The sequence below is a fragment of the Gossypium hirsutum genome, chromosome D04 (genome assembly GCF_007990345.1).
Source record: "Gossypium hirsutum isolate 1008001.06 chromosome D04, Gossypium_hirsutum_v2.1, whole genome shotgun sequence".
In the NCBI taxonomy this organism is placed as follows: domain Eukaryota; kingdom Viridiplantae; phylum Streptophyta; class Magnoliopsida; order Malvales; family Malvaceae; genus Gossypium; species Gossypium hirsutum.
In genome coordinates, this window is record NC_053440.1 from 54,880,861 (window position 1) to 54,903,552 (window position 22,692).

The window sequence follows — 22,692 nt, forward strand, 5'->3', positions numbered from 1 at the left end:
CATGTAAGGAATCATAATCTGTAGCCGATTTTCCAGACCATACCTCCATAGGAGTTTTTGTTTCTAATGCAGATGATGGCAAACGATTAATAAGATGGCCAGCGTATGTCACAGCCTCAGCCCAAAATTGCTTGCCCAACCCAGCATTGGACAACATACATCGAACTTTCTCCAGCAATGTTCTATTCATACGCTCTGCCAATCCATTCTGCTGTGGTGTATCCCTAACTGTGAAGTGTCGAACAATACCATACTCTTGGCACACATCGAAGAACGGATCACTTTTATATTCCCCTCCATTGTCCGTCCTAAGCCGCTTGATTTTCTTGCCAGTCTGGTTTTCAATCATAGTTTTCCATTTAAGAAAAACTCTAAGCACTTCATCCTTAGTTCTCATGGTATACACTCAAACTCTTCTGGAAAAGTCATCAACAAAAGCAACAAAGTAGTGTTTTCCTCCCAATGAAGGTGTCTTGGAAGGCCCCCACACATCTGAGTGAACATATTCCAAAATACCTTTTGTATTATGGTTAGCAGTACCGAATTTCACTCTCTTTTGCTTTCCCAGAACACAATGCTCGCAAAATTTTAATTTGTAAGCCTTTGCACCTTTCAACAATCCTTGCTTTGCCAGAATTTGCAAGGATTTTTTGCTGGCATGTCCCAACTTCATATGCCACAACTGCATTGAGTCCAATTCTTTGTTACCGGAAGCTGTAGCGACTGCTCCAATAACTGTACTACCTTGGTAGTAATACAAGTTATTTTTCCTGATGCCCTTCAATATCACAAGTGCGCCAGATGTCACTTTCAAAATCCCATCTCTCATAGTAACAACTGAACCATTGGATTCCAAGGCTCCTAATGAGATGAGATTTTTCTTCAAACTGGGCACGTACCGAACATCAGTCAGAACTCTGGTTGATCCATCTTGATTCTTTAATTGGATTGAACCTATCCCAACAGTTTTACAGGCATTGTCATTGCCCATATAAACAACTCCTCCATTTAGTTCTACTAAATCAGAGAACCACTCCCGGTTAAGGGACATATGATAGGTACAACCCGAATCCAATATCCACTTATCTGAATGGAACGACGATGATGATGCAACCAGTGATAGTTCAGAGTCACTAGTATCATGCTTAGCAACACAAGCATCTACAGCAGCTTTTCCCTTATTCTTCAGCTTTGGACAATTTTTCTTCCAGTGGCCTTTCTCATGACAAAAAGCACATTCATCTTTCCCGAGTCTGGACTTTGACTTTGATCTCCCCTTTTGAGTTTTCTTCCGAGTGTATGAACGACCTCGGACTATTAAAGCTTCTGTATCTCTGATTGAGTTTTTCTGTTTGTCATTCTTTCTCCGTTCATAACTGTATAAGGCCGCACAGACTTCGCTCAGAGATATATCACTTCTGCCATGAAGTAGAGTAGTTTCTAGGAACTCAAACTTCTCAGGAAGGGACCCCAACAGCATCAAAGCCAAATCTTCATCTTTGAATGTCTCATCCATATTCAGCAAATCAGTGACTAACTGATTAAATTTGGTGATGTGATCATTCATTGTGGTACTTGGGACGTATGTGAAGCGAAACAGTCTTTTCTTCAAGTGGAGCTTATTTTGACTGTTTTTCTTCAAAAAATTTTCTTCAAGTGCCACCCACAACTTATTTGCAGAAGTCTCCTTTGAAAAAGCATACCTCTGCTCTCGAGAAAGGCATGATCGAATTGTGCCACATGCCAACCGATTGATCGCCTTCCAATCTTTCTCCTGTACATCATCTGGTTTCTCTTCATCAATGGCAATGTCTAGACCCTGCTGAAAAAGGGCATCTAGAACCTCACTTTGCCACATACCAAAATGGCCCGTGCCATCAAAGATCTCCACGGCCAATCTTGCATTTGCAATTGTCGGTCTTGTCCACATGGACGATGTTGAAGCTCCTACACCGACCGTTTTCTCCATAATCTTTCAATATACCTAAGGAAATCTTTTCTGATGTGGAAGATCAGTTTAAACTACAACCACAGAGCATACTACGATTAACCTTCGGCTCTGATACCACTTGTTGTTCCAAAAGGGTCGGAAGCGTGTAAATTATTGTACTAAAAAATCACACAAAGTTTAATTCCCAGGGAAGAGAGGTGGATCACAAGGATCTCTTAAATACCAAGTCTTTCCTTAGTCAGAATATTCCTTCTAACGTAATTTAATAGCACAATTAAATACTACTATTATACCCTCAAATATTGAAAGAAAAATAGGACAAAAAGAACATAAGAATTTTAACGAGGTTCGGTAAATTATACCTACGTCCTCGGGCACTAACACCAGATGATAACTTTACTATCTCCAAAATATTACAAACAAATAGAATTCCTTAAGAATTCTCAAATGGGAGAAGAGAGAAAACTAAGAGAGAAAGATTGGTTGGGATGGTTGAAATGAAAAATGAAAAGGCCTATTTATAGTTGAAGTTCAGGGACTAACTTGCAAATGGCCTAAAAAATTAGGGACCAAAATTGCAATTATCCCATTCAACTTTTCAACATTCGGTGCAACTTGCTCAACCTTTTTAACAAGTTGCTTCCTACCTTTGTTGACCTTTCAACAAAGATAGGATAAAGGAGATTGATGAAGCTAGCGAATACAGAAAATTGACCGAGCAGGAAACGGAGGAATTAAAAAAGTTGAACGTCGAACTTTGGGAAGCAATAAAATTTGAAGAATCTATTTGGCGTCAAAAATCAAGGATGACATGGTTAAAAGAAGGGGATGCTAATTGTGCTTTTTTCCATGGAGAAGTTAAAATCAAGGCTAAAAGAAAGATGGTGTATAGCTTGAAAATTGGGGGTCATTGGTACAAGGAACCTAAAGAGATTAAAGAGGGACTGTACAATTTTTTCAAAAATTATTTTAATTGCCTTGCAAGAAAGTAGAGAATGGAATTGGATCTGAAGTTCAGAATGCTTAATGAGGAGATGGCTTTGAGATTGGAGGAACCATTTTTTATGGAAGAGATTAAATTAAGAGACTGTTTGGAGTTGCGATGAATCAAAAGCACCTGGACCGGATGGTTTTAATTTGTGTTTTTTTAGACAAAGTTGGGAGATTTTAAAGGAGGATCTATTTAGATTGATGTATGATTTTTTTCATATCGGGAAAGCTTGAGAAGAGCATCAGTTCATCATTTATCACACTCATTCCCAAGGTAAAAAATCCAAATGAAATATCAAATTTTAGGCCAATTTGTTTGGTGAGCTCTTTGTACAAGATTGCGTCAAAGGTGTTGTCTCGAAGGATAAGGGAGGTAGTCGGAGAGGTGGTGAGCGACACACAATGTGCATTCATCAGAGGAAGACAAATATTTGATGGGATTTTAATAGTAAACGAAATATTTCACTCGATCAAGAAGAAAGATAGAAGAGAGGGAAATCTGCATTCAATAGGATTTTCTGGAGTTGGTGTTATTCAAGATGGGATTTGATGAAAAATGGAGAGGTTGATGGAATGCATATCTATGGCGCGAGTAGCAGTAATCATTAATGGGTCAACTACAAATGAATTCAGATTCCGTAGAGGTCTTCGTCAAGGAGATCCGCTATCTCCATTCTTATTTATTTTAGTGACAGAAATTCTTCATTTAGCTTTGGATAAAGCTGTAGAGATGGGGCTAATCAAAGGCTTTCAAAATGTTATTCCTAGTCTGAGAGCGAATGAAAAGGAGGTGAGCAATGCGAAGTATATTCTACAGTGTTTTGAGATCTTTTCGTGGCTTAGTATTAATTTTAAAAAATCTTGCTTAGTGGGTTTCGATGTAAAAGAAGAAACATTATTTTGGATGGTAGCAATTTGTAAATGCAAGATCGGATCTCTGCCTTTCAATTACTTGGGATTCCTTTAGGAGCGAACTCGAAGAGAATAGCCACTTGGGACCCTATTGTAGAAAGATTCAGAAAGAAATTATCGGGATGGAAGTGTCGTACGCTTCCATGGGCTGCGAAAATAGTGTTAATCAGCGTTGTTTTGTCTTCTTTACCGATTTACTTCATGTCATTATTCCAAGCTCCGGTGACAGTAACAAAAAGGATTGACAAGATAATGAGGAATTTCCTTTGGGGGAATACGGAAGGGAAAAAGAATATGGCTAAGATAAATTGGAATATAGTATGTAAGCCAAAGGAGAAGGGAGGAGCGGGTGTGGAGAATTTAGAAATAAAAAACAGAGCTTTATTGGCTAAATGGAGCTGGAGATTTGCGATCGAAAAAGAAGCGTTGTGGTGTAAGGTCATCTTAGCTAAGTATGGGTCGAAAGTGCAACGATGGTATTTTAGGATGACTCATCCAAAAGACATGTCAACTGTGTAGAGAGGTATTAGTGAGAATTCTAAAGATGCCAATGTATATAATGGGTTGGGATGGATTCTTTTTGTTGGCGGATTAGGAATGGTAGGATAGTGATGTTTTGGATGGACATATGGTGTGGTAATCGTCCATTAAAACCGGAATTTCTAAGGCTATTTCACCTTGCAAGACAAAAGGAAGGAATGGTAGCTGATTTTATAAGAAATTATGAGTTTAGTAGAGAAGAATGGAACGACCTCTTTACAAGATTGTTATTGGGAAGAGAGGGTGAGTAGCATAGTGCTAGTTCCGGATGTGGAGGATAAGTTTTGTTGGGCACATGATAGAAACGGGGAATTTTTGGTAAGAAAATGTTATGAATTATTGATAATGGATGGAGGGGAGGACATAAATTTTACTTCTGATAAAATATAGAAACTTAAGGTGCCACAAAAAGTGCGAAGTTTTCTATGAATGTTCGCTATTAATAGAATTCCCACAAAGAAATTTTGTAACACCCCTTAACCCGTGTCCGTCGCCGGACTAGGGTTACGAGGTATTACCAAACAAAACACAGTTCAGAACAGACATTCTTTACAATTCATACGCCCAGTAATGTATTCTCCCTTATAAAATTTTCTGAAATAAATTAATAAACCAACCTCTTATTCATACAAGTCAAAATCATTTATTCGAATCACATATCTAACCACACAGATCATGCTTTATCGAACATTCTCTTACGAACTATATTTCAATATCTAACCATTTCAATTACGTTTGCTAATTCAAAACTTTCAAGCCAAGCCATCAAATATCAAAACCAATTTGTACATGTTTCAAAATTACAAAAAAATTCAAGCCATATCATTAACTAAATAACAAACGTAATATTTAATAAGCATTATACATTAACCTGTTAAACTAATTTAGCCATATCTCGCAGTTTAATAATCATTTGCACATAAAACGTTAGGTAACTTTATACATGACCAACTAATTTTTTTAACATCATCCAACCATGTGCATAACACCCTAAAACCAAAAGTCATTTTTAAACTCAATTACCAAATCATAGCATTTTAAACATTATAACATTATGTACATTTTACTAAATCAAATTTAACCATTTCCGAATACAAATGCCAAGTCATAAAATATCTAATTTGCAAGCTAAATAACATATCTAACATGTTATATTCAACCACACACATAAACCTCATACCTAATTCGCATGTGAATTATCATGCCTATAATTCATATACACAACCAATTAATATTTTCAATAATCAATCATTCAATTAACCTCCATATCAATTAGATCATATACATTCTTTGTCATTCAAAAATCGAGCCTAAATAGTCAAATACCATAGTCGAACATATAACTACCTATATATATAACACATTTTATAACCATCATTGAATCAACGATTTGACCTTTTTAAAACGAACTACAAGCAAACATTAAAGAGGCATATGTATTCATATCTCAAATGTCCAACAATTTAAAAAAAAATAACCTTTCGGTTATCAAATTTAACTCAATAAATCATAACATCTCTATCACCCAGTCTATAAGATAAACATATTATCTCATATCTTAACATCAAAACAATATGTCATTTATAGATATTCAAATGACCCCTTTTACCAAACCATATTATACCACTTTTCATGCTACCAAAGTGAGTTAATTAATAAGCCGAATATATACCCTACTTACCACTTCTCATTGCCAAATCATATAACCAACATCACAACATATTTACCATAAATCATATCTCTCAATTAAGCTTATAACATGACCAAATATAATTACCAACATTTGCATCATGAACAAGCCATTTTCGCATGGCTATATACATATACAAATTTCAAAAATCAAATATATCAAAACTAGCCTATACATGCCACATAACCAAATCTCAAAGCGTTTATTTATCGAAATGAATACTGGATAGTGTGATGAGATCTCTCAAGACTTCCAACCCGAGCAAGTCTCCGAAACTCTATAACATAGGAAAAACACACAGAGTAAGCTTTGAAAGCTTAGTAAGCCATAAGCAAATAAATCATTCCAATAATGTTCAATTTAACTAAGCTGAATTTAACAAATCTCAACCACATATACATTCATCATAATTGTAATTTCTTAAGACCACATTAGGTAACTTCACTAGACTTAATTATGGATGGACATATAAACCGTGTTTTCTAATTTATATATCTACCATTAGCTCATTCGTAGGATTAAGCTTCCACAATTTCATTACATACCAACCGAATCATGGTTATTTATTGCAGTTTATTCGTAAAAATATATCAATTTCTTTTTATACACTTCCAAGCCCGAATAACCATAACAATTCACACATCAAAACCATGTTCCGTGTCTCATAATTCTCATGTTCGAAACATAGAACCATTATTTCATATAACGAGCATATATAACACATCATTCATTATCATATATTTCATATATATCATCATTTTAATCATACTCACATTTCATATCAAAATTTCATATACAAATCATTTTTACCTAAATCATATATGGCAAAACCACAATTACAATTCTACATTTCTTATATGATTAATTTGTTCATAGTTCACTTGCTAATATTCACATCTCATTTTCACATAAATTATATAACGAATAATCATAATCATACTCACTTTCATTGCTCAAATTCATATTCATCACAAACATACCTGATTCGGATGCACATTCATATACTCATTTATTTCTCGGAATGCCCGTTGAACCGTTCGGAATCAAATAGGATACTTAGATAGCTCAAAAAAAACTCGTACAATACCAACGCCCGAGACGTGTTCTTACATGTAATCAATATCGATGCCACTGTCCCAGACAGGGTCTTATACGAAATCAAATATGATGCTGATGTCCCAGACATGGTCTTATACATAAATCTCAAATCGATGCCAACGTCCCAGACGTGGTCTTACACGATAACACATATCGGAATCCTATGTCATGACATATGTATCCTAACTATTCCTATGGTTCGTACGAGGCTTTTCGGACGTCGTAATTCTATCGATTCAAGCTCGTAACTAGTTCTCCAACTCTAAATTCAATTCGGCATATACACATATATTTATTAAAGATCAATTCAGCACATATAACATATATACATTCAAATTTAACAGCATTTATTTACTTATGAACTTACCTCGTATGGACGCTAATTGACCGGAACGACTAATCGATAACTTCCAATTTTTCCCGATCCAAATCTGATTTCCACTTTTTTCCAATCTAATTAATATCAAAATTAACTTAATTATTCAACATTTCATTCAATTTTCATTCAAGAACATATAAATGGCAATTTTTATTTTAGCACCTAACATTTCGCATTTTTCTCAATTTAGTCCTTATTTCAAAATAACATAAAATACACAAAATTTCACTAAATCCTTGTTAGGCCGAATTCTATCCATACTACTAGCAGCCCATATTTTTAGTTTATTCACACATTTAACCTTAAATTTTACACTTTTCTCAATTTAATCCTTAATACACATTTTTATCAAAAATCACTTAATTAAATATAATAATCTATCAACAAAAGTTTATATTTCATCATCAAACCACAAAAACATCAAGCTAACATCAATGGCAAATTTCAAAATCATCACCAATTCACAAAATTGAAGCATGGGCTTTAAAGAACACAAAGCAACGATCTCAAAAACGTAAAAATTATCAAAAATCGAATAAAAACTAACCTTGAATCAAGCTTCAAAAATGGCCGAACCTAGCTTAGGTTTCTTTCTTCTTCTTTTTCTTTAGTTTCGGTCAAAATAAGATGAGGATATGGCTTTTAAATTTGTTTGTCTTTTATAATAATAACTTTATAATATAATATATTATTATAACCTTTATAAATAATATAAAAAGTATATATTATAAACAGAATGCCATCCACTATCTTAATTAATGGCCTAATTTCCTATTAAGGACTTCACATTATAAAGACATTAGCAAGTTAGCACTTTACACATTGAGTAGTCAATTTCACATTTTACGCGATTAAGCCCTTTTCTCAAATTAAGCACACAAACAATAAAATTAATTCACGAAACTTTCACACATGTTAATTCATGCTTAATAAACATAGAAAATAGTATTAAAATATATTCTTTATTTTCTTTATTTTTTTTGGACTCGGATTTGTGGTCCCGAAACCACTGTTCCGATTAGGGTAAAAAATCGGGCCGTTACAAATTTCTGGTCAAAAGAGGGGTAAAATCTTCTAAACATCTCAATTAGTTGTCCATGGTGCGAAAGAGTTCAGGAGAGTGCAAACCATTTGTTCTTCAAATGCAAATTTATTAAAGGTTTTTGGGTTAAAATATTCTATTGGTGGGAGGTTTGTTGGAATCAAGTAGATGGTTTTGAGGATTTCTATTCATTGTGTAATAACATGAAAATGGTTGAAATTAGGAAAAGTTTTTGGTTGATATCAATTTTCGCAGCCTGCTGGACAGTATGGTTAGCAAGAAATGGTATGGTCTTTGAAAGAAGGATGATGACTATGGAAAATTTGATTTTTCAATCAAATATGAGGGTACTGCTGTGGATTAGATCTGTTTATGATGAATTAATGTTGCAGGAGAACTTTTGGTGGATATGTCCAAATAGGTGTAGGATTGATTCAATTAAATCCAAACCAGCTGCATTGATATGGTGCCCTCCTCCGCATGGATGCTTAAAGTTCAATATTTGTGGGATTGCAAACGAGGATAGAGCAAGCACTAGAGGTGTCTTGAGAGATAAGGAAGGAGTCGCAAGAGCTTTATTTTCAGGTTCGGTAGTAGCAAATGATACTAATTTGGCAGAGATTAGCGCAGTGATGGTAGCATTGGATGTATTTTTAGATATGAAATGGAAGCTAAATGATTATCTATTTATAGAACTTGGTTCATTAGTGGTGTTTTATTGGTGTGCAGATAAGCCGATGAGACTATGGTCTCTTCAAGCAACTTTCACAGATATTGAAAGAGACATTGAGAATGGAAACGAAATGGCATCTTCCTTGGCGATTGCAGGTATAAATCGTGAGGAAATGTTTAAAGCTTGATGGTGAGCTATTGCTTTGATGTAAATGTAAGTTTCTTAGTGATTGAATGTGTTTTCTTTTGGAATGATGTAATGCTAAGCTTTTGAACGCTATTCTGTTTGTTTTTTAGAACAGAATAGATCGAATGAAGCAAAAAAGAAAAACATATTTCCTAGTAATTGTGGAAATTGACAAATGTTCCTGAAAACCTGATAGGGGGTCGTTTTGTTTTTAGCTTAGTGTCCTTTTTCATGAAAATATATTCTTTTTATTGGCAATTGACAATAGGTTAACAAACAAATACTTACTATTGTTTTAACTGCTGAATCATGTTTTTGAGTTAATTATTTCATAAAGTGTATGTAGGTAACATCTGTAGGTAATTTCGTACGTAAATGGAACTAGATATGATTGAGATTTTAATTTTAAGGAGGATAATGGAGACTTTTATTTGATAAATTTGACTGAAATTGTTTTAATTTAAAATTGAAGGGGAGTTGATTGGGTCTTAGCTCAATTAGTATGAACATTGTTATTAATATAGGAGGATGTGGGTTCAAGTGTGCTGAAGCGCATTATCCTTCTTTTATGGATTGGAGAGGGGCTATGGGTAGTTCTAGACATTGTATCAAAAAAATAAAATATGATTAGAATTTATAATGAGATTGTTCAAAAAAAAACAATTTGAAGGGGATGCTTATCAAAAATTTGAAGGTGAGACTTATAGATAAGATAGTGTGCTTTTAAGCGTCTTAGTCAATCATTCTTGTGTTGTTTTTGCTGAGCCAAGTTTTTGAAGTGTCTGTTTATGTGTAAATGGAAGTGGCACTACGATAATCATTGTGCTAGACACATGGCTTATTTGTTGGCATGTTTAATCAAAATATTTTAATTATTTGTTTGCATCTTTTTGAGGATTTTGTGCAGTCAATCTTGTGTTTATTACTGAAGAAAAGATTGAATTAAGTAAGATTACTTTTCAAGGATTCTTATTTGATATGTTTATAATATTTTATATTCTTATATTAAGGATAATTGATTTGAGGGTGCGTTCTCCATTGCGGTGAAAAAAAATACTTTTAACACCACAGAAGCAATGAAGAATATTTGGTTTTTGTAATCAAAAGTGCAGTGGAAAAGTGTTTTCTACCCAAACGCAAAAGCTAGGATTTAAGTGTTTTTGGCTTTTGCGTCTAAGAGTTAAAATTATCAAAATACTCAAAATCATGAACCCTAATCCCTAATTTATACTTAAATAAGACTAAGATAGTTACAAAACCCTAAACCTTAAACCCTAATTTTGAACCATGAACCCCGAATCTGAACCACAAACTCAAAATCATGAACCCTAAACTCCAAACATGACGAATCTGAACCACAAACTCAAAATCATGAACCCTAAACTCCAAACATGACCCCTCAAACTTGAACTAGTTTAGGGTTTGAAATTTAGAGTTTGGGGTTTAAGGTCATTGTTAGGGTTTAGGGTTATGTGTGTATGATTTAGGGTTTGAGATTCGGGGTTCATGATTTAGGGTGTAAGATTAATGGTTTAGAGTAAAAATTTACCAAAATTATGTGTCAATAATATGGAAAATTTTGATAAATTATCATTAAATAATTGAAAACGAATCATGGATAATATGGTGGGAAGAGTTCATAAAATAATTTCTCATTAAAGAGTCATCAAAAATAGAAAAAATTAAAATCCTACAAAATTAAAATATTATCCTAATGAAAAACAAAAATTATTATTTTTACAAATAAATCCCCAAAATAAAATAAAAATATCTTGAATCTTGTATTTTCACTAGTTGCTCTTGTGCCCAAAAATCTTTTGGTGGCCCACATTTTTTACTATTCTTGACTTTCTTGGTTTGCTCCACACCTAATCAAAAGTTAAATAATAATCCAAAAATTAATGATATCTCATTAAAAAATATATTAAAACTAAGCACAATAAACATGTCAAATTGGCATATTATCAGTAATTTAGATAGTATCAAAGTGGAAAAAATTTGACATAATTAAAACACCAACTTGTAGATTAAACCTAAAAAAATATAAAATAATAAGATTTAATTAGACCTGATAATGGGTTGGGCCACTCGCCTAGGCCCAAAGACTCACCCGAAAAGTGGGAGGATTTGAGCAAAAATATAGGCTCGAAAAATGAGTTTAGACAAACAATAATACCCGTTTTCTAAATGGGTCGAGCCTCAGGTAGGATTTTTTTAACTCGGCCTGACCCGAATTATCCTAAACTTTCTCTTGTTGCTATTGTTTTGTTCTTATTTTGCTACTATTTTGCTGCTATTTCACTATTATATTGCTACTATTTTGTTCTTATTATTTGGAATTTGTATTACTCTTGTTTTATTGTTAATTTTGCTACTATTTTGGAGGCAATTGTTTGTTAAATTGCAACTATCTTAGTCTTATTTAAGTATAATTTTTTTAATGAATTTTCAAATTTATTGAGAAACATTTATTGTAATATTTTTAGTGTATTTGATATATTATATTTTTTAAATTTATTTTTAAATAAAAAAATAATCTAAAAAAATTAATACGGGCAAGTTGAATCGGGCTTGGGTTTAGCATTTTTAATTTGAACCAAACTTGGGCAGAATTTTAAGCCCTTTTTTAGGCCGAATTGGACCCAAACCTAAAAATCGGACCTAAAATTTTAATCAACCCAACTAAACCCAGCTCGACCTATGATGAAGTCTATGTAGAATCAACACATACACTCAAGAGGATTTTTTATAGCAAATCAATTTTTTTTAACATTAATCTCATTATAAGTTATTATCATATCTGCTCTTTTTGATACAATGCTTAGAACTACTCATAGCCCCTCCCCAACCCTTAAATAGGAGGATAATGTACTTCAGTGTACTTAAACCAATGTCCTCCTATACACTGACAACATTATCAATGCTAATCAAATTAAAATTTGATTGGAAATCAAGGTGCATCTTCTTGATGGATATCTAAGTATATATTTAAGAAAAATATTAATAATAACAAAATTCGGAGCAAGGGTAAAGATTTTATCTCGTATCAAAATCAAATAGTAACCGAGATTGTGACATTATTTAGTAATTTCAGCAAAAAAAAACATATGCAAGAAGATGGATGTTGATTAATTTTAAAAAGATTTGGTGGGTTTATATGATCAATGATAGATAAACAACTCATTTGATTGTAATGTCTTGTTTTCTAGTACATCAACTTTTGCTATTATGGTTTATTTTAATTTTATAAAGTAAACAAATTAAAAAGTTGACTGATATAGTGGTAAATTAGATGTGTTTGATGTAATAATTGATATATAAAATAATTTTTTATTTGATTGATAATTATATAAAGTGGAAGATATTTTAGTTATTTGTATTAATCTCAAACTTTCTTTTTATATTTGTGCTCTTCCGGAGGTATACACTAGAATAAGAGGTAAAAAAATTATCGATTGCATATTCGACCAAACGGATGGTTTTCTCGCCTACTACATATGGATCCCATACTCCCCCTCATAAATTGAAAATCCATAACCTCAATTGCTATAAGAATACTGTTTAATTGATCCATGCCTATTTGAATAGCCTGAATTGAGTCTGGTTAAAACCAAGTTTATAAATAGTAAAATATTTTTTGATAATAAAATTTTTATTCTAAATAAAAACCAAATTTTATTCAAGCTGGTTTATAGATTTTCATGACTAGATAACAAATATCAAGCAAGCTCTACTGAAATAAAAGTATGGGGAAATGATTTTGTTTTTAAACCTCAATTATTTGTTTTCTTTGTTATGATAGATCTTATTCCCCCACCTAAAATCATTGTTGAATTTATAATTATAAATATGAGACAATGCATTGGTGGAAAGATAACATACCAGTCTCAATCAGGTTATGCATTTTGGATTCATTCAACTTTAATTATTCATGTTCTTGCCCATGTTTGATTTGACATGCTACTATAAAAACAACTAATTTCGCATTTGATAAATTTTTGAGGAATTTAATTTTTTTCACATTTTAAATTTTAAATTTTAAATCTATAATCATCCCTTTCGATAATAAAATTTTTAAGATTCGAACTTGTATTTTTACCTTAAATTTATAATATATTTTACTATTATACTCAGCAATGATTGATTGTGATATTTATGTATTAAAATAATATTATACTAGTAGTATATTTGAGTCGTAATCAAAATTAATGGGCATATGATACACGATTTTATATGGCAAATCGAGTGGTCACACCTCGGCTGGTAATCTACGTATTTGGTTAAATTTTAAATTTGGAGCAAAGGACAGATTTTGTCGCATTTTATGCAATAATTGTTATCATATAGGATTATTAATTCTTCAAATATAAAGGCAATAACTGATTATGGCATTATTAATTTGGATGAAGACATGCAACATATATCGATTACTTTAAAAGATTTGGTCCATTTTATCATTCATCGGACGAAATGACTGATAAATCGAATAATGAATAGTAGGATAATACACTTTAATACATTCAAATGCACGTCCTCTTAAATTAGTAATAATATTCATGTCAATTGAGCTTAATCCCTTAAATTAAAAGGTGTTTGCATCTATTGCTTGATAAAGTTAAAAAATGAGAAAAATGAAGCTTTAAAAAAATACATAATGTAGAATTATTTTACACCTCAATCTCATTTTCTCTTCTCTTATAATTTCAATTTGGGAGAAATGATTTTTATGCATTACGATTGAAAATGGTCACTCTTTTCACTTTTCCACTCAACCAAACACGCCTAATGTGACTAACGTTTATTTACAGCATAGCAAAAACTCTAATGGCTAAATATCAACTTCCTTGTACTCAATTTGCCACTATTTTGACGAATCTGAGAACATCAAATATCAAGCAATAGCTACTGAAATAAATTTAGTTTGCATGGAGATGATTCTTTTCAAGTGAATACAATTTTAATAGGTATCACTGGTTAACATTTTCTCTGGCATTGGGTTGATCACTAGTTACCAACCATATATATGGTCTGAATTTTTATATGTCCATCTCTATGTTGTCTTTGTAAGAGGAGAAAAGACGAGCTTAAAGTGGAAGAAATTTGTACACAAGAATGAGCATGAAATCTGTTTCTTTCAACCTTCATCTCCTTCTTCTTCTCCTACTTGTCATTATCAGATTCCTTTGAGAGATGAGGCACAAAAATTATTATGGACAACAGTTCCTTTGCCTTTCTATTGTAATAATAATGATCACCAAATCATATCTTCATAATAACCCAATATATTTTTCACAAATATAAAAGATGAAGCTTCGCACACAAGAGTAGAAACACTCAGTCTGATGAAGTGATGATGATGATGCTGAGCCTGAGCCTGAGCTTCTTCTGACTGACAGTAAAACCTAAATATATAACATGCAAACGACCAGATTATTGCAAGAGTTTTTGGCTGTGGATCGAAATAATATTTGGTTTTAAATTTATAATTTTAAAAATGTTTTAACACTATTTCTTAAACAATACTTTATATCCTATTTTATTTTTGAAACCATTAGATTTTGGGGCTATCTCTATGGTTTTTTGAAAGTTAAGGGACTAATCCCTGCTAAATTTTGTCTTATTTGAAAGCTTATTTAAAGGAATTCACCGAAATTTTTCGCTTTTTGCTTTTGAATTATATTTATTTTTTATTTTAATACTTAAATTATTAACATATTAATTGATAAAATAAATAAATTAAACAGAATGATAATTCAAGCATGATAAGAAAAAGAAATAAAAAAATTACAATTTCATACTATTTTTTTAATAAAAATAATAATATAATTTAAAAGCAAAAATCAACATTAAACCTTAAAACATAAATAGGAGGCAATGCATAGGTGGAGGCTCAATTAGGTATGCATTTTTAGCTTTACTCAATAATTAATGTTCCACTGTTTGATTTGACATTTTATAAAAATACAACTAATTTTTGCACATGATTAAAATGGTTGATTCATTTTATTTTATCTTATGTTAATTATTATATCTTTCTTTATGAAAAGTTAATTACTATCAAATAGTGGTCACGCCATTCATCACAAAAACAAATGACTCGTGGCCACGTTTACTTTTCATCAACCATGTAATGTCAATGAGAGAATATCATTTACTCATGTTTTGGGCTATGAATTTCATTGTTGTGAATGACGCTACGTACTATAGAAGTCGTACATCCAACGCACCAGTTTTCGGTTCCTTTTATCTATTTGAACTCAGGTTTTTACTTACATCAAAGTGTACGAGTCACGCATACATAGTCCGCCATCCACTCAGGATTTAGGTATGCCACACTATGAAAGTCTCAAGTGAATAAATCTATAAATAGATTCAAGATCTATTCTGCTTGGGTCTTATCCAATGTACTGTCAATCTAGTCAAGCACATTTATGTCTCTATCTTCTAGGAGTCATCTGCTCCGATGCCCAAAACAAAACATCTCTCCAATTGGAGTTGATAGAAAACATATTAGTCTTTCAATCGATTTGCTCATTTTCGATTAGACTAAGGACATGTTTAAATTTGTTTAGTAATACAAACTGTCTTTCCGTACTACAATTCGATCATGTAATACCGCTTAATATTAGTTAAATATTTAGACAACCAATAAACAACATTTGCTTCCATTTTGCTCTGCGTGCAAAAACCATGTGAGAACAATTATACAAAGTATATTAATGTAATCAATGAATTTATTTTAATTAATCTGTTTGAAAAAATTACAAGTTTTACAAACGAATATACTACACTCAAGGCACCATATCCAACAATATCAACTATCTTATACGAAGATAATGCAACATATAGCTCAATTGAAGGGTAGTTACATCAAATGTGACAGAACGAAACATATTTCACAAAAATTATTCTTCAACCATGATCTTGAAAAGGAATGTGATAGAGAAGTTTAACAAATTCGTTCTAGTGATAATTTAGCAGATTTTCTTATCAAGGCATTGTCAAATTCAACGTTTCAAATACTACTCATGAGGTTGGAATAAGTCGACTCAAAGATGTAATGTGATATTGTCTTTAGGGAGAGTCAAAAACACGTTGCACTCTTTTCCTTTAACCAATGTTTTGTCCCATTGAGTTTTCCTGGTAAAAGTTTTTTAACGAGGCAACTTGTAATAGTAGATTGTGTACTATTTTTCTTTCATTAGGTTTTTTATCCCACAGGGTTTTCCCTGATAAGGTTTTAACAAGACACATTTTTCATTTATGGACATCCAAGGGGGAGTGTTGTAAAATGAATGTCCATATATCTCCCATAACCCCCAAGAATTCATTTTGTTGGAACTCTTGTAACCCCTAAAAATTTATAGGGTACCTTAAATTATATTTATTAGAGTTTTATAACCTATGGTAATTGAGACTTTATAAATAGAGGGCATGTACAAGTTTTTTAGATATCTCAAGTGAAAGTTGAATTATCATTTTATTTTTTTGTGTTCTTTTCTCTTATTTATTCTACACTTCTCTTTATTTTATAACAAAAATAATATAATTTAAAAGCAAAAATCAACATTAAACCTTAAAGTATAAATAGAAAAAATGCATAGGTGGAAATATAATATGGTAGGCTCAATTAGGCATGCATTTTGGCTTTACTCAATAATTAATGTTCCACTGTTTGATTTGACATTTTACAAAATGCAACCAATTTTGCACATAATCAAAATGGTTCTTTCATTTTATTTTATATAAATTTCTGAAATTCAAATGAAAATTTTATTTGATTTTATTTTTTTAAGATAAATTGTACGCCTCAACTGAATTAAGCTTTAAACTCTATAAAAGGGGCAAAGGAGGAGTAGGTAAGGATTTTGATCCTCAAAATTGATAATTTATAATATATGGTAAAGTTAAACTTTGATATTAAAAAAAATGTTTAGAATCTTTTAAAAAAATGATGAAATAAAAAAAATTAAAACATGATAAATTTATTTTTTAATATTTTTAAAATTTATAATTTAATTTTGATTAAACTATAATATTTTATTATTATGGATCAATGACGGAGAAGTAAAGGTTGAGGATAGATGACGCCAACCTAATTGGCACCATCAAAAAGTTGGCATGGTAAGCCAATCTATTTGGCATCACTCAATTTTTTTTTGTCTTTTATGAAATACGGGTATTTATACGGGTGAGCTAGATACATTGGCACCACCTAAAATAATTGTTTTTTAATTCTACAGGCCAATCATTGGCTGACGTGGTAGGCTCGTGACGTCAATTCCATTGGCACTAATTATACTCATTATTTATTTCAGATTATTTACGTAGTTAATTAAAAAATAAATTATTTTTATAATTAATAAAAAAAGGGTTATTTTTATAAAAATGCTGCTTCACACACAAGAGTACAACACTCAAATCTGATGACGAAATTATTGGAAGATGTGGGTCTAAGCCAATGGTACTGTAATAAGGCCCAATCGGCCTGGGTTTAAACACAAAAAAAGAAAATAGTATTAACCCAACAAATAAGTGGCCCAAAATAGCCCTGGCCCAAAGCAAAACAAAAAACAAAAAAGAACCCTAGCCGCATGTCTGCCCCGACGCCGCTAGCAAGCATCCAACCGCCGCACGCCTCGGGGCCACTCCTCCACGAACGCTCCGTGATACCTACAAACACGAACTCAAAGAGTCCGAGAGAGAATAAAATAACAAATTAGCTTCGTTTTTTACTTTTGTTTTCGGGCTATAAAAGGCCCTTCTGTAATCTGTAAAAAGGGGGATTTTTTGGTATTGAGAGAATACAGAGGGAAAAATTCAATAGAGAACAGAAAATTCGAGTTTTTTTAAAGGTGATTCTTTTAGTTTTTTTTTCTTTGGTAGTGACTATCATCTTTATTTACATTTTTCTTTTATCTTTACTTTCATTTTATTTCACTTAAAGTAACCAAGAAAAGAAGGAAGGGATCTTACCTTCTTCGTTGAAGTTGCCGGATTGTTGTCAACTCCGTCGCGATCGGAGCGTTGGCGCAATCGAACGGCGGTGCAAGGATGCTAGGGATGAAACCCTAGCAGAGCAAAAGGGGGCACTAGTTTTATTTTTATTTTTTTTCTCTTCTTATCTGCTGCAAACGATTTTGTTTAGGAAAAAATCTGTTTTAAACAACAGAGTAAAACGGCGCCGTTTAGGTAGCCATGACCTGTACGGTGACCCGACCCGGAGGGGAGGATCCGAGGGTCCTGGCATTGAGTGGGAAATTTGCGCGTTTAGTCCCTCCCTTCTGCAGCGCGTTTCAATTAACCCTTTTCACTTGTTTTAAATTTGGGGCCGCATATTTTAATTTTGTTTTAATTCGGTTCTGTGCTGCGCAGCGTTTTGGGAAGGTGGGAATAATTCCCCTTTTGATCCTCCTACTGTTGCGCGCATCTTAATTTGGTCCTTATTTAATTCCCATCTTTGAATTTGGTTTCAAAACTTCGTTTATTTCTAATTTAATCCTTAATTTGTTATTTTTCTTTTTATATTTTTAATTATGTTATACTATGACTTTATTATTATTATTATTATTATTATTATTATTATTATTATTATTATTATTATTATTCCTACTATATATATACGCATGTTTTAAAATAATACATATACATACACTTTTTTTAAAAAAAAAGCTTTTAATACATACATATATATTTGTATATACAAACATTTTTTTTACTTTTATAAATATGAATATACATACTTTTAAAAATTATCCTTCATAGATTTTTTTTACAAACGTGTGTATATATGCATACCTACATATTTTAATACATATTTTAATACATTCATTTTCTATAGTATAAATATATATATATTTTTTGTCTCTTAAATTATTATAAACATTTTTATTATTTTTTATATGCTCCATTTTTTTATATACATATTGTACATATTTTTTTTATATTTTTACTTTATTCACGCAATTCTCATATACCATGCATTTTTAGAAATTATTATAAGTTTTTATGTATTTTATTCCCTTTTTATATGTATACTTATATGTGTTTTATATATGCATTAGCATTTTATCATGTTTTTAAAGAAAATACATTTTGGTTTCGTCAAAGCATTAAAATCGTTTTTTTTAATATTTTTTAAATATTTGGCAATCATGATTCTCGAGAAAGATCGTGTCCTAACTTACTGGATTGCGGTTTTTTTTCGATGAATTTAGAAAGCCAAGTATTTGTTTTGCAATAAATTTGCAAATTTTTAATAAAAGCTTATTCTCGGGAATTCAAAATATTGGGTCCTAACTTACTGGTCATGACATTTTCTTCTCGAAATAAGAATTTTCAAAAACAAAAGGCAATATTCGGGTATTTTGAAGATTTAAAAACATTGTGCCCTAACTTACTGGGTGTGATGTTTTATTTCTTTGAAATAAGAATTGTCTTATTATTTTAATCCATTCATGAAATAAAAAGTTTCCTTTTAAAATCTTTTCAAATTTTCGACGCTAAGGCATTTGAAAAAATCAATTTGGTACCAATTTTGGGCGTTACGAGGGTGCTAATCCTTCCTCGTGTGTAACTGACTCCCGAACCTGTTTTCTCAAATTTCGCAGACCAAAATTATTTTTAAGGTGGGCCGATCACACTTTAATAAAGGATCGGTGGCGACTCCAGTTTTGTTTTTTTTAAAAAAAGTTGACAACTAAAATTTTTGTTTTCAAATAAAACGGTTTCGACAGGTACTTCTGTTTCGCTTTCTGTGTCCTTTAAGACCAGCATCATCGCCCCTGTAAGCCGAAATGTTAGGTCTTGGTTCGAAATCTTCAGCGAAAGACGATGATTTTAGTTTATCAATCCCCCTTAATGTAGAATTTTTAAATTTTTTATATTATTTTGTTTAACATATTTTTAAAAATATTTTAATTTTAAATTTTAAAAACTACATTTATCAAACAAATCAATCATATTTCGTACTTAATTTATTTAACACTTTTCAATTTATTAAACAGTGATTATAAAATATATAATAATTTTCCATGTATATTTTTATTTGAGATGCAGCATGATTCACGATTTTCTATGGCCAATCAAATTAGCTCAGCTTGACATCTACTCTTAAGTATTTCATATATATATATATATATATATATACACGAAGCAAATGACTCTCATAACATGAAATACTTTGTTTTTAATGTATGATTAATGTTTGAAGATAAACTGTACGCCTCAACTCAATTATGCTTTAAACTCTATAAAAGGGACAAAGGCGGAGTACGTAAGGATTTTGGTCAAAAATTACAATTTAATTAATTTATAAATGATAAAGTATATATTAATATTAAAAATAAAAAAAATTTAATAGGTACTACCCGTTAAGATTTTCCTAGCATTGGGTTGATCACTAGTTACGAACCATATGGTCTGAATTTTATATATCCATCTCTATTTCGTCTTTGACTTAAAGTGGAAGAAATTTGTAGACAAGAATGAGCATGAAATCTGTTTCTTTCAGCTTTCATCTCCTTCTTCTTCTCCTACTTGTCATGGTAATATATTTATCCATTAAAACTTCAGGAGTTTCAGATGTTTTATGTTTAGAACTTATTCAGTTGACCTTTTTGCAGCATGGCGATGGAAGTGGAACCGAGGAAATGGCTGATGATTTAATCTCCAAAGGGAACAGTGTTCTGAGACTCCATAGCATGGATCATGATCGGCAAACTGAAGATGATGGCACTACAGTTCAATCAAGGGTAGATCCATTATCCCACATGGATCACATGGATCTATCAGTGATGGTGTTTTTCACCTTGAAAGATCTCAAAGTTGGGAACTCATTGCCGATCTATTTTCGTAAGAAAGACTCCTCAAAATCCCCTAGGTTTTTGCCTAGACAAGAAGCCGACTCCATTGCTTTCTCATTGAAAGAACTCCCTAACCTACTTCGATTATTCTCTTTCTCGCGAGACTCTCCGCGGGCTAAAGCAATGAAGCTACACTTAGAGAATGCGAAAGTCAAGCAATCAAAGGGGAGACCAAATTCTGCGCTACTTCTTTAGAATCCATGCTTGAATTTGCGAGCAGTATCTTCGGATCCAACACTCGTTTCAAGACCCTCGCAACGGAGCATCTTACCAAGTCAAGCACCCTTTTCCAAAACTATACTGTTTTAATAACACCAGAAGAGATACCAGCTCCGATGATGGTGGCTTGTCACACCGTGCCTTACCCTTATGCTGTCCTGTATTGCCATAGCCAAGTGACTGAAAACAGGGTGTTTAAGGTATCATTGGACGGTGAGAACGGAGATAAGGTGACCGCGGTGGCTGTTTGTCACAAGGATACTACGCAATGGAACCGTAACCACGTGTCGTTTCGTGTTTTGGGGATTGAGCCAGGAACGCCCGGTGTCTGCCATTTCTTCCCGGCGAATAACTTCGTTCTGGTTCCAGACCCTTGAATCTGTAGTAATTGTCTTTCCTAGGATACGAGACTTGAGTTGTCATAAATAATAATGTTTGATGTCTGGTTATATCTATATATGGACGTTGTTCTAATGGTAACGAAATCAATGTTTTATGAAGAAAAGATTCCTGGTAAATCGAGTAAAAATAAGGAAATTTCAGTAATGAATTAGTAATTTAAGAGAAGAAAACCATTTAGAAGAAAAAAAAAATGTATTTTGATGAGTTTTGAATAATATGGTGTTATCTGTAAAGGATTGCATGAATAATATGAGTTTTGAATTAGTAATACCTCACCTTATTTTATATACCTCACCTTATTTTGTATACCTTATCAATTATTTAATGATATTTCAACATTTGACATATCATTTTGGTAATTTTTTTAACTTAAACTTTAGATCTTGGACCCTAGACTCTGAAATCTTAAACCTTAGACCCTAAAACCTTGCGCACCGGACTCTTGAACTTGGACCATGGACCTAGCACCCTGAACTAAAGTTCAGGGTCCAAGGTTCAGGGTTTATGTTTAAAAAATTACTAAAATGATGTGTCAATAACATAAAAAAAATGTTGAAATGACATTAAATAATTTGTAAGGGATACAAGATTATGTGACATATTTGTTTCATACAATCATTTCTCGGTTAAATTAATTGGTGGTTCAAAATCTTCGACAATAATCTACTCTTTCTTAATTAAGTTCAATGCTAGCAGGTTGTTGGAGTATTTTAATAAAATAAAAATAAGGGTAAACTACATTCAAG

General features: G+C 32.1%; 2 long non-coding RNA genes and 1 pseudogene across 2 annotated transcripts; 1 reads left to right on the forward strand and 2 right to left on the reverse strand.

Moving 5' to 3' along the window:
* Nucleotides 1-5,566: 5,566 nt before the first annotated feature.
* On the reverse strand, nt 5,567-8,200 carry LOC107898595 (uncharacterized). Its single transcript, XR_001684456.2, has 3 exons — nt 8,108-8,200; nt 7,549-7,634; nt 5,567-6,360 (listed from the first exon to the last, which is right to left on the reverse strand). It is a non-coding gene; the product is annotated as an uncharacterized lncRNA (long non-coding RNA).
* A 9,729-nt stretch (nt 8,201-17,929) lies between these two features.
* Nucleotides 17,930-18,655, reverse strand: LOC121215980 (uncharacterized). The gene is made up of 2 exons (XR_005911946.1): nt 18,438-18,655; nt 17,930-18,134 (listed from the first exon to the last, which is right to left on the reverse strand). It is a non-coding gene; the product is annotated as an uncharacterized lncRNA (long non-coding RNA).
* Nucleotides 18,656-20,830: 2,175 nt separating this feature from the next.
* Nucleotides 20,831-22,214, forward strand: LOC107898596 (BURP domain-containing protein BNM2A-like; annotated as a pseudogene).
* The last annotated feature ends 478 nt before the right edge of the window (nt 22,215-22,692 follow it).